We start from the raw sequence: 12,777 nt of genomic DNA, 5'->3' as shown, positions 1-12,777 counted from the left end.
TGTCCTCCATGCTGGGTGTCCCTAATAATGGATGCTGCTTTCCTGCTAGTTTTGCTTTTCAAGCTTTGTTTATTGCGACCAGAGAGACTAGCAATTTTACAGTTGATCACTGCCAAAACAGAGATACTAAATTGCATCATCTTGTTCTTAATGATTTAGATGTGTTAATATTTAGTAAATATTCATTCCAAGCAACTTCGTTTCAAATCACTATCGACAGGGGAGCTGCTTGTTTGTCCCAAAACTATTCTTGTATAGTACAAAGATCACTTCCAGTGATAACCTTTTGCATCAGCCCCTTGTCCATCGATTCCTGATGAGCAAAGTGAAGGGGAATGTTCCTGTAAATATTCTGAAGCAAAGCATTAAAACCAAATCACCCATTATTTTAAAAAAAGCCATGCAGACTGGGGGGATCAATTCCTGTTTCAAATGTCTGTAAAGCATTAATTGTGGGGAAAATGACAGTTAAAATATTTTTTGTATTTCAGGCTAAAACTCCAAATTGGATAAATCTACATTGTAGAACTAATATGTAAAATGAAACAGCTGGAGAACAATTTGCTGTGTAAACTTTGCTGTTGCTTTGAACCATTTATCTAACAAATGTTTTAATTATTTTAATGTGACTCTCTCCTTGGTCTCATTAAATTAATTAAATTAAGCTCTTTCCTCGGGGTGGGGGGGGGGACTGACAAGGTTTTGTGAAGAATGTAAGAGACTGTGAGTAGCTGGATTGCCCTCGCATTGATTTGACGTGCACATCATGGGCCAAGTGGCCTCATTCCCTCCTGTAACCTGAGATTCTGGAGTACATCTACTGTTTTGTTGTTTCGAATTATGGTAAATTACCAGAAAATGGGGACTGCTGGAAGTGTTTAATTTCAAAATCAGTCGTTTGTGCAACAGTGACTCCTTTTCAAAGAAAACTTGCATATTTTCACGAGTAGTGTATCAAGATTATTTCTGATTATATTTCATATGATGCAGGACAGCTTTTCCTGTTTCATCAGATGAACTCTTTCGTTCACTCATACATTGGAGCAGCATCAATTTTGTCCGGCAGGAATTCCTTGGTTTTGGTCAGATTTATTTAAAAGGCAAGTGCAAGTATTTCATTGTGCAGACATTTAATGGCAGGAGACTCTCATCAAACATCTCGGCCAACTTACTATGATTTTGTTGTCAACGCTGGAACAAGGACCACACTGAGCTGTTGATACAACAATGCAGCTAGCTGTAACAAATATACAATTCATCCCATGCATACTGTATCATAATTTTTATAAGGGTTGTAAGGATTAACTTTCTGTCACATGAATATTGAAATATACAGTAAAATATGGTGGTTTGTATCAAATTAATTGGAGAATTGTGCTGGGCAGCCTGCAAATGTTACCATGCTTCTGTTGCCAACAATAGAGCAATGATGAATAGTTGCTTGCATGGGAAAAATGGACATTTTTCACTAACGTCTTTGCATATCACCAATGCAGGGGCTTACTGGCACCTTCAAACCAGTTGCTTTGGGCAGATGACGCTCATCAGCTGTGGTTGGCAGCTCACCTAGGAGAAGAAAAACTGATTCCAGATCTCCGCTGCCTTGTAGCTATACCCACTCATGGGGAAGGCTTCTGGAGGAAACTCTCAGGAAAACTGGGGAGCTGGAGTCCCTAAGGCGTGTGGAGTTCAATGCTGACTGGTAACTCCCACTTCAATGCTGGTGTCAAACTATATCGGTCTCTGCCACTCCTTTAGATTCATCAGCTGTGTGGAGAGAGAGAGAGCCTGCAACAAATCGTACTTGTGCAGCAGGGATGCAACATCCAGAGTCAACCCTGACCAATGGAGGACTCAAGATGAGGTACCTCAGAACTGTCAACAACTGCTTCCCCATGTCATAAACATCTGTTTATTTACAGCCAGCCATATCATTTTCTATTTACACTTACCCTAATTTCATTTCATTTTCGCATTGCCCTAACACTACCCATAACTAAACTAATAGAATGTATACAGTATCCAGGAATTAATGAATACTATCAAACGGCACTAGCATGAAAAATGTTTTACTCTAAGTCTCATTCATTTTTAAAGCAAGCTTTCGATATGTCAGGTCACTCGCAACCTGGAAATCCTGTATTCTATATTTGCTCTATCTGCAGATCAGAGGCCAAGAATCTTATCAGAACTCTCGATTAAAACTTTACATGAAGCCTCCATCTGTCTCACAAGTATAACACTTACATAAATGAACGGAAGACCTTTTATTACCCCCTCCCCACATATTTTCCACAACTAAAATAATACCAACCAAGCAGTCAGTTAGGCTTTCCAGAAATATTGACTTGGAATAATATCAACTTTTGCCCTATAGTATTGTAAAGAGTATATTTCATTAGGAGTGTTTTTGTATGTCACCAAAAATACTCACAAATTTCTACAGATGTACTGTGGAGAGAGCATTCTAACTGGCTGCATCACCACCTGGTATGCGGGCGGGGTGAGGGTCCCTACTGCACAGAATTGAAGTAAGCTGCAGAGTTGTAAAATTAGTCAGCTCCATCATGGGTACTGGCCTCTAGCCTCCATAGTATCCAGGACATCTACAAGGAGAGGTGCCTCAGAAAGATGCCGTCTATCATGAAGGACCCCCACCACCCAGCACGTGCCCTCGTCTCATTGCTGCCATCAGGAAGGAGGTACAGAAGCCTGAAGGCACACCATCTGATGAATCAGGAACAGCTTCTTCCACTCTGCCATCCGATTTCTGAATGGACATTGAACCCCAAACACTACTTCACTACTTTTTTTATTTCTTTTTTTGCAGTAATTTAACTTTTATTTATTTATTTATTTATTTTATTTATCTATTTATGTACTGTAACCCAGTTTTCTTTTTTCTCACTCATCATATATTGCATTGTACTGCCGCAAAGTTAACAAATTTCACAACATATGCCAAGACATTAAACTGGATTCTGATTCTGAAAGTACCTTAAAAGCAAAGAAATAGATTTATTTAGGTTAACCTGCATGAAGCCCAGTGGTTGACTGACTATAGGTTGATGATAATGGAATTTCACCTCTAGTACTGATGCATGAACTTACCTTTTTTTGGAAGACACCAAGTTCTTTCACTCAAGGTTGTACAGCCTTGAAGCAAACCCTTTGGCCAAGCTTCATGCTTATTCCTGAAATAAGAACTGTGTGGTGTGGACCTCCGGTCAAGGTTGACCATGGTCACTGTGCCTCTGGTAGTCACTGGAGTGGCCTCTCCAGGGTGAAAGCCAGGACAGAGTTGATATGCAGATCCGTCTGTTGCCCGTGCAGTGGGACCCCCCCCCTCCATGCTGATGACAGTTCTAAAGGAACGACAAAAGTCGATACAGTTTGGTGCCAGCAGCATCGCAGGAGTTGCTGTGCCGGTGCTGGGTACAGCAGTCAGCCGCTTTCGGGACTCTGACTCCGGATTTCTCCTCAGGGTTTACTCCCGAAGCCTTTCCCGTGAGCGGGTATAGCTGCAAGGCAGCGGAGGTTTGAAATCGGAGTTTTCCCTCTCCTAGATGAGCTACCATCCGTGGTTAACGAGCTCCATCTGCCCGGAGCAACTGACTTTAAGGCGCCAGTGGCCCGCCTTTGCCCATTCTCCTGTCAGTGAGAACAGCTCCGCCGGGCATAAGAACTAGGCCACACGTGAAGGCCAGGAGTTGGACTTGGTTCTCAGAGGCTGTTTGAGATGCACGCCACAAAGAGCATTTGTTTAGCAATTTGTTCAATAAGAACTAATTATTAATAAAATAGTACTGGATAGCTACTTTTGTTAATTGTTCACTTCAGAGCATTGTTGCTATGAATAGACCTCGGGAACATGGGAAGTTGAATGAGCACTAAATCTGTCTCCATTTACTTCAGTGTCAAGTGTTGATCCACTTCTAAGCTACCCCAAATTTAATTTTAATGCCAATGCTGATTTTGTAGGTGTAAATATCAAGTGATGTAATATTAAGCCAAACAGCCAGTTCTTAACCAGGCTGAATTTAAGGTCTACAGTTTGCATGGCCCTTTAGACTAACTGAACATCGATCATCTTGGGTCCCTGCTCTTAATTTAATCAGGTGACCTATTCTGAAAACTGGCAACATGAATACTGAGAAGAGAAAGGACAGCTCGGCTCTGATGTTCACCACACTCAAACAGCTTGTTGATACTCAGTGGTGTCAACACAAAAAAGCCTGTTTGTGACATGGTGCCAAATCATTCTGGTGTATTGTATGTAAAATTTAAAAAGTAGACCTGGTGGAAGTAGTATCATTTCCAAATTTTAAGAGTACCTTGGAGAAAAAAAATTAAAAATGTTTAAATTCAGAATATGGACAAAACGTGAAGTAAAATACTTCACATTTCCCGTCTTCATTAAAGATCTTATGACATCCAAATGTCTACAACTGATAAATGATTTTAGCGGTGCATTTACTGTTACAATGCAGAAAATAACGTGCTATGCAGTATGATCCAAAAGAATGACGAGTGATAAATGGCTTACTTCTGTTTCTGATGAGCTTCTAATTATGCTTCATCTCACATGATGTGTCTACATTTTCAGGATCAGGATGTTGGGGTAAGGCCAGAACTTATTCTCCATTCCTAATTGCTTGTGGCAGAATGATAGAGAGCATCAGCCTTGAACAATGTTGTCAAGCTTCTTGTATTATTGAAAACACACACATCCAGTCAAGTCTATGGTATATTATCATTCCACCATAAGACCTAGGAGCAGAATTAGGGCTCTCAGCCCATCAAGTCTTCTCTGCCATTCCATCATGGCTGATCCTGAATCCCACTCAACCCCATACACCTGCCTTCTTGCCATATCCTCTGATGCCCTGACTGATCGGGAAACTATCAACTTCTACCGTAAATATACTCATGGACTTGGCCTACACCAGAGTCTGTGACAGAGCATTCCACAGATTCACTACTCTCTGGCTAAAAAAAAAATCCTTGTCTCTGTTCTAAAAGGTCAACCCTCAATGTTGAGGCTGTGCCCTCTAGTTCTGGATACCCCCCACCATGGAAAACTTGTGCCTTAAAGACGGTGGAAAACCTTGGAGTTTTATGAGCTGAGGCTATCATTACAAGATACTTAAGCCTTTGACCTGCACTTGTAGCCGCAGTATTTTTGTGGCTGGTCAAGTTGAGTTTCTAGTCAAGGGTGACCGCAGAATGTTAATGGTGGTATATTTGCCGATGGAATATTAAGGGTATGCATTTTTACTCTCTTGTTGGGGATACTCACATTTTCCAGCACTGATAGCATGTTACTTGCCACTTATGTGGTCCCTAGATGTCAAGGTCTGTTACTCTACCTCTAAAACTCAGCTCTTTGATCAACACTTAGTTCAAAACTACAATGATGAATGGAATAGAGTGGTTCTTGTGAAAAAAAACTGGGAATCAGTAAGTTCATCTTGATAACACTGTTGACAATAGCTTCTATCAGTTCGCTGATAAATTGAGTGAGTGAGAGATAATTCCCAGTTTGGATTTCCCTGTTGTTTGTGATCAGAGTGTACCCGAGCTATTTTCCACATTGGCAGTTGTAACTGCCCTGGAACAGTCTGTCTTCAGTACTAATGGCTGGGATGTTGTCTGGTCCCATAGCCATCACACATAAAGGAATTCAGAGGGTAGATCTGAAAAAGTCTTTATCCTTGACTAACAAGTATCAGATTCCAGCTCCCTGTTTAGATGGAGGTGGACATTGAAGGAGGATCTCTACACTTTCCCTAGCACCAGGGCATGAGAGCCCATTTAAGAGAGATATAGGAGAGAAGAGAAATGTTAGAACCAACCTAAAGTTTAAAAAAAAAATGAAGTATGTACAAGCTGTAACATGCAGATGCTTTAATTCACCATTTAAAACACCTAGTTTCCCCTCCTGTTCCTCATTTCCATCCAAATCATGAACCACTATACCCATCACCACACTGATAACCTCCTTGGTTAACATTGTTACCCTGTCGGTTTTTTACCTATTCTTTTGAACATTAAGTGACCTGCTACTTTGACCCCCAGGCATTGTCAACCAGCAACCAAAAGTGGCTAGAAAATGAAACTCAGTTACTTTTATTTGTAATCTCAATTCATCTAGTCATAAATATTGTGTGCATTCAGATATTTACGACAATTTTTTTAACTTAGGGTGGTGATAGGTGAGGGGGAAGGTGGGTGGGTTGGATGAAGTAAGAAGCTGAGAGGTGATGGGGGAAGAGGTAAAAGGGCTGAAGGAGATTGCTGCCTGGCCTGCTGAGTTCCTCCAGCATTTTGTGTGTGTTGAAGAAGGAATCTGATGGGAGAATTGTTCAATGATCTAACTGCATGCAACCACCTGTGCCCACTCTTACTAATACTCATTTAAAGTCCATAAAATGTAGGAAAAATCTACAAACCCCATTTCCATAAAGGTTCACGTGAATTAACATATCACAGATTTTTGTTTCCAAAATGCAAAACAAAAATCTGTGATATGTTAATTCATGTGAACCTTTATTTAACTGACAAAAGTACAAAGAAAAGATTTTCAATAGTTTTACTGATCAACTTAATTGTATTTTGTAAATATACACAAATTTAGAATTTGATGGCTGCAACACACTCAACAAAAGTTGGGACAGAGGCATGTTTACCATAGTGTTACAACACCTTTCTTTTTAATCATTTTGGAACTGAGGATACTAATTGTAGTAGATTTGCAATTGGAAATTTTGTCCATTCTTGCTTGATATTAAGACTTCAGCTGCTCAACAGTCCGTGGTCTCCGTTGTCTGATTCTCCTCTTCATGATGCGCCATACATTTTCAATAGGAGATAGATCTGGACTGGCAGCAGGCCAGTCAAACACACGCACTCTGTGTCTACAAAGCCATGCTGTTGTAGCCCGTGCAGAATGTGGTCTGGCATTGTCCTGCTGAAATAAGCATGGACGTCCCAGGAAGAGACGTCGCCTTGATGGCAACATGTCTCTCTAAAATCCTAATATACGCCTCAGAGTCAATGGTACCTTCATATACATGCAACTCACCCATGCCGTGGGCACTGATGCACCCCCATACCATCACAGATGCTGGCTTTTGCACCTTTCGCTGATAACAATCAGGATGGTCGTTTTCATCTTTGGCACGGAGAACTCAACGCCCGTTTTTTCCGAAAACTAGCTGAAATGTGGACTCATCTGACCACAGCACATGGTTCCAGTCTTTCGGTCCATCTGAGATTAGCTCGAGCCCAGAGAACTCGCCGGCGTTTCTGCATAGAGTTGATGTATGGCTTCCTCCTTGCGTAATAGTTTCAAGTTGCATTTCGAGATGCAGCGATGGACTGTGTTAAGTGACAATGGTTTTCCAAAGTACTCCCGAGCCCAGGTGGCTATAATTGTCACAGTAGCATGACGGTTTCTTAGGCAGTGCCGCCTAAGGGCTCGAAGATCACACGCATTCAACAGTGGTTTCCGACCTTGCCCTTTACACAGTGAGATGTCTCTGAATTCTCTGAATTTTTTCACAATATTATGTACTGTAGATGTTGAAAGACCTAAATTCTCTGCAATCTTGCGTTGGGAAATGTTCCTTTTGAACTAACAATTCTCTCACGAACTCTGGCACAAAGGGGTGAGCCACGACCCATCCTTGCTTGCAAAGACTGAGCCTTTGATGGACACTACTTTTATACCCAGTCATGATACCTCACCTGCTACCAATTAGCCTGCTTAATGTGGAGTCTTCCAAACCGGTGTTACTTGAATATTCTGTGCACTTTTCAATCTTATTTTAACTCTGTCCCAACTTTTGTTGAGTGTGTTGCAGCCATCAAATTCTAAATGTGTGTATATTTACAAAATACAATTAAGTTGGTCAGTAAAACTATTGAAAATCTTTTTTTTGTACTTTTGTCAGTTAAATAAGGGTTCACGTGAATTAACATATCACAGATTTTTGTTTTATTGCATTTTGGAAAATATCCCAACTTTTCGGGAAATGGGGTTTGTACAACATATGACTTCTATCACTGAATATTAGCATAATTGTTGATAATATAATCCAGTAAAATTTACCAATAATGTAGTCACTGTTACTTAGACTTGATTCTGTCTGGATTACTTGGCACCAATCTTGGTTTCAAAATGAATAAAAGTGCTAAATTGCTGAGAAGAGTGAGCAACAGCTCTGGACACTGACACAGCAAAAGCTTCTCTAAAGTTGAATTGAAATCAAGGAAAATCTCTACATTGGTTTTGGTTCTTGGACACCAATCATTTCAGATCTAGGACATCAGTGTAAGTGTTTTTCAGAGGGACGCTTCACTCAGCCAACTACTTAATTGAACTCAGCTAATGACTTAGTGCAAGTCCAAATGCAGCAAGATGTGAATGTTAACACTTGGTCTAATAAGCAGCAGGTAATTCAAGAGTAGCGATCTATTCCTGACATTCAAGTACACTATCAACACCAAATCTCTCACCATGAACATCCCAAGGGTCACTGTGGTGGCACAGTGCATAATGGTTAATGCACTGCTTTACAAATCCAGCCAGTGGTCACTGATCGGGGTCTGATTCCCACTGCTGCCTGCAAAGGGTTTGCACGTTTGCCTTGTGACTGTGCGGGTTTCCCCTGGGCATTCTGGTGTCCTCCCACATTCCAAAGACATGTGATTATTGTTAGTGAGTTGTAGGAATGCAATGTTGGCACTGAAAGTGTGGCAGCACTTGCTGGCTGCCCAGCACAATCCTTGCTGATTTGCCTCAACCCAAATTAACATTTCACTGTAGGTTTTGATGTATGTGAGATAAATAAAGCAAATTTTTAACTATTAAGTAGAGCAGAAGCTGAACATTTGTAGCAACTGATTTCTTTCTCCCATGTTTTCCACCACTTAAAAGCCAGGTCAAGAAACCTGCATCTACTCAGACAAGCACAACTAAAATAAGATGCTCAGTGTAATCAGATTTCCTGATCAATTAATTCATTACTCTTAAGCTTTTATTTCCTATCATCAATGTCTTAAGGTTAATATACATGAAATGCACTACAACTTGTCAACGTCTTCAATTGCCAGCAGCTTTCAAGATTTCCCCCGCGCAGATTCCTGGTGCATAGGAATGCCATCAGTTCTACCTCTATCTCCATTTCACACACCACAGTGAATTCATCACTGGGTCAAAACATAAGAGCCTTCTTACTTTACTGTAAGGGCAACACCACTTCAAGAAGACAGCTTGAGCAACTACAGTAAATTATTTTATCAAGGCTCAACTAAAACCCTGATCAGGGAAACAATGGAACACCTAAACCTTGAACTAATTATCTGTTTTCCTAATAATTTTCGTATTCCACACAAGAATAAAAGATCTTAGGTTAAGAAAGTGTACCACTTTCTAATTTAAAATTATCAATTGGCCTAACAAACAGCTTACAATGTCATTCAGGAGGCTGAAGGGGTGATGGTTAGGACACAGAGACACATGAAACTGGGTGACAGCTACCCACGCAATGTGTTAGTGAGCCAGAATGAGGATGATAGTTTAATACGTGGCTAAGGAGCTGATGTAGGAGGGAGGACATAAGATTTTTAGATTGTTGGGCTCTCTTCCAGGGAAGGTGGGACCTGTACAGAAGGGATTGTTTGCACCAGACTGGAGAGGGACTAATATACTAACAGGAAGGTTTGTTAATGCTGCATTGTGGGGTTTTAACTAGAGTTGCAGGGAGATGGAAACTAAAGTTCCAGTATACCGGTAGTTAGTTGAGAGGTTGTGGAGGAAGACCTCAAAGTTAGGAATCAAAAGTTGAGCATGGTGCAACTAGTGTCCTGAGTTGTCTATATTTAAATGCAAGAACTATTGTAGGAAAGGCAGATTAAAGTGCTGAAGATGATGTAGCTGGTTTACAAAAAGAGGCAATGAGTAGTGAGGAGGGACTGTTGACAGGGCAAAATTGCAGTCAGCAGGATGAGTTGCAATGTAAAAGGTGGACTAAATCAAAAAGGGTGAATACAGGACTGAAGGCTTTGTATCTGAATGCGCACAAGATACAGAATAAGGTAGGTGAACAGTTGCAGATTGGCAGGTATGATGTTGTAGACATCACCGAACCATGGCTGAAAGATGATAGCTGGGAGCTTAATATCCAAGGATACAAATTGTAAGGAAAGAATAAGCAGGAAGGTGGGGGGGGGGGGGGGGGGCGGTATTGCTCTGTTGGTGAAAAATAAAATAAAATCATTAGTAAGACATAGGGTTGGAAGGTGTTGAATCATTGTGCATTGAGCTAAGGAACTGCAGGGGTAAAAAGACTGATATCAATTGTGTACAGACCCCCAAACAGTAGTCTGTGGCCTACAAATTACAACAGGAGATAGAAAACTCATGCCAAAAGGGCAATGTTACAATAGTCATGAGGGACTTCAATATGCAAGTAGATTGGGAAAATCCGGTTGGTGCTGGATTACAGGAAGGGATATTTCTAGTGTGCCTACAAGATGGCTTTCTTAGAGCAGCTTGTGGTTGAGCCCACTTGAGAATCAACTATTCTGAATTAAGTGTTGTGCAATGAAACAGAATTGATTAGAGAGCATCAAGTAAAAGAATCCTTAGGGGCAAGTGATCATAATATGTTCAAATTCACCATGAAATTTGGGAAGGAGAAGCTAAAGTTAGATGTATCAGTACTACAGTGGAGTAAAGGGAATTAGAGAGGAGCTGGCCAGAATTGACTGGAAAAGAACACTGGCAGGGATGATGCCAGCGCAGCAATGACTGGAATTTCTAGAAGAAATTTGGAAGGCACAGGATATGTACATTGCAAAGAGGAAGAATTATTCTAAAGGCAAGATGACACAACTGTGGCTAAGATAAGTCAAAGCCAACATAAAAGCCAAAGAGAGGGTATATAACTGAGCAAAAATTATTGGGAATTTAGAGGATTGGGAAGTTTTTAAAAACCAACAGAAGGCAACTAAAAATAATTAATGTAAAGATGAAGTGCGAAAGCAAGCTAGCCAATAATATTGGTAAGAAGATACCAAAAGTTTCTTCAGATACATAAAGTGTAAAAGAGAGGTGAGAATGGATATGGGACCACGGGAAAAAGATGCTGAAGAATTAGTGATGGAGGTCAATGAAGTAAAAGACAAACTGAATAAGTATTTTACATCAGTCTTCACTGTGAAAGATATGAGCGATATGGTGGAAGTTCCAGGTGTTGGGGATGTGAAGTTACCAAAACTAGAGAGGTTCTTGAAAAACTGAAAGGTCTGAAGGTAAGTAAGTCACCTGGTCTATATGGTGTACACCCCAGAGTTCTGAAAGAGGTGGCTGAAGAGATCACAGAGGCATTAGTAATGACCTTTCAAGAATCACTACATTCTGGCATGGTTCTGGAAGAATGTAAATTTGCAAATGTCACTCCATTCTTCAAGGAGGAAGAGAGGCAGAAGAAAGGAAACAGGCCTGTTAGTCTGACCTCAGTGGTTGGGAAGATGTTGGAGTCAATTATTAAGGATGAGATCTCAGGGTACTTGGAGGCACATGATAAAATAGACCTAGTCAGCATGGTTTCCTCAAGGGAAAATCCTGCCTGAAATTTGTTGAAATTCTTTGAAGAAATAACAGGCAAGTTAGACAAAGGAGAATCGGTTGATGTTGTGTACTTTGATTTTTAAAAGGCTTTGACAAGGCGCTACACACGAGGCTGCTTAACAAACTTCGAGCCCATAGTATTACAGGAAAGATTCTAGCATAGATAAAGCAGTGGGTGATTAGCAGGAGGCAAAGAGTGGGAATAAAGGGAGCCGTTTCAGGCTCCTGCTGGTGACTAGCAGTGTTCCGCAGGGGTCTGTGTTGGGACCAATTCCTTTTATGTTATGTGTCAATGATTTAGATGATGGAATTGATTGCTTTGTTGCAAAGTTTGCAGATGATATGAAGATAGGTGCAGGGGCAAGTAGTTTTTTTTTAGTTTTTTTTAAAAATACATTTTCTACATCGCTACAGATAAAAAAAAACCCAGATCGAAATGAAGAACATTAATACAGTGCAAAAATAAACATACAATAATATAATACAAAAGAAGATAATTGAGAAAGCACCCAAATTGAAGATATGTAAAATTAGTATCCTCCCCAAGCCCTGCAACAAAAAAGAACTCCAGACCAACCAAAACACAATCTAGAGAGTATACATCAGGACATTCAAACCCCCAAAACTGTAAATACACTTAGCAACAGAAGATATTAATGCCTACTACCAACAAAAAAGAAGCTGAAAGCAAGGGACCGAAAAAAAAACCTTAGTTAAGAGGAAGGTTATGAAAATACTCAATAAAAGGTCCCCAGACCTTATGGAACTTTGTATCCGAATTAAGAACTGAATAATGAATTTTTTCAAGGTCTAAGCAGGACATAATATCATTAAGCCATTGAGCATGCGTGGGCGGGGCAACATCCCTCCATCTAAGGAGGATTAAACGTCTAGCCAGGAGAGAAGCAAAAGATAATATTCGACACTTAGTCGAACAAAGCAATTAAAGGGTTAGGTTCTAGGTGGTGATTCAGAATACAAGATAACGTTATGAAGACATCTTTCCAAAATTTCTCCAAGCTAGGACAAAACCAGTACATATGAATGAGAGAGGCCTCGCCCCTTTTGCATTTATCACAGAGAGGACTAATGTTAGGATAAAATCGGGATAGTTTAGATTTAGACATATGGGCTCTATG

This window comes from Hemitrygon akajei, chromosome 15, assembly GCF_048418815.1.
Source record: "Hemitrygon akajei chromosome 15, sHemAka1.3, whole genome shotgun sequence".
NCBI classification, from domain to species: domain Eukaryota; kingdom Metazoa; phylum Chordata; class Chondrichthyes; order Myliobatiformes; family Dasyatidae; genus Hemitrygon; species Hemitrygon akajei.
The sequence above is the reverse complement of the archived record's forward strand: the minus strand, read 5'-3'. Positions refer to the sequence as shown.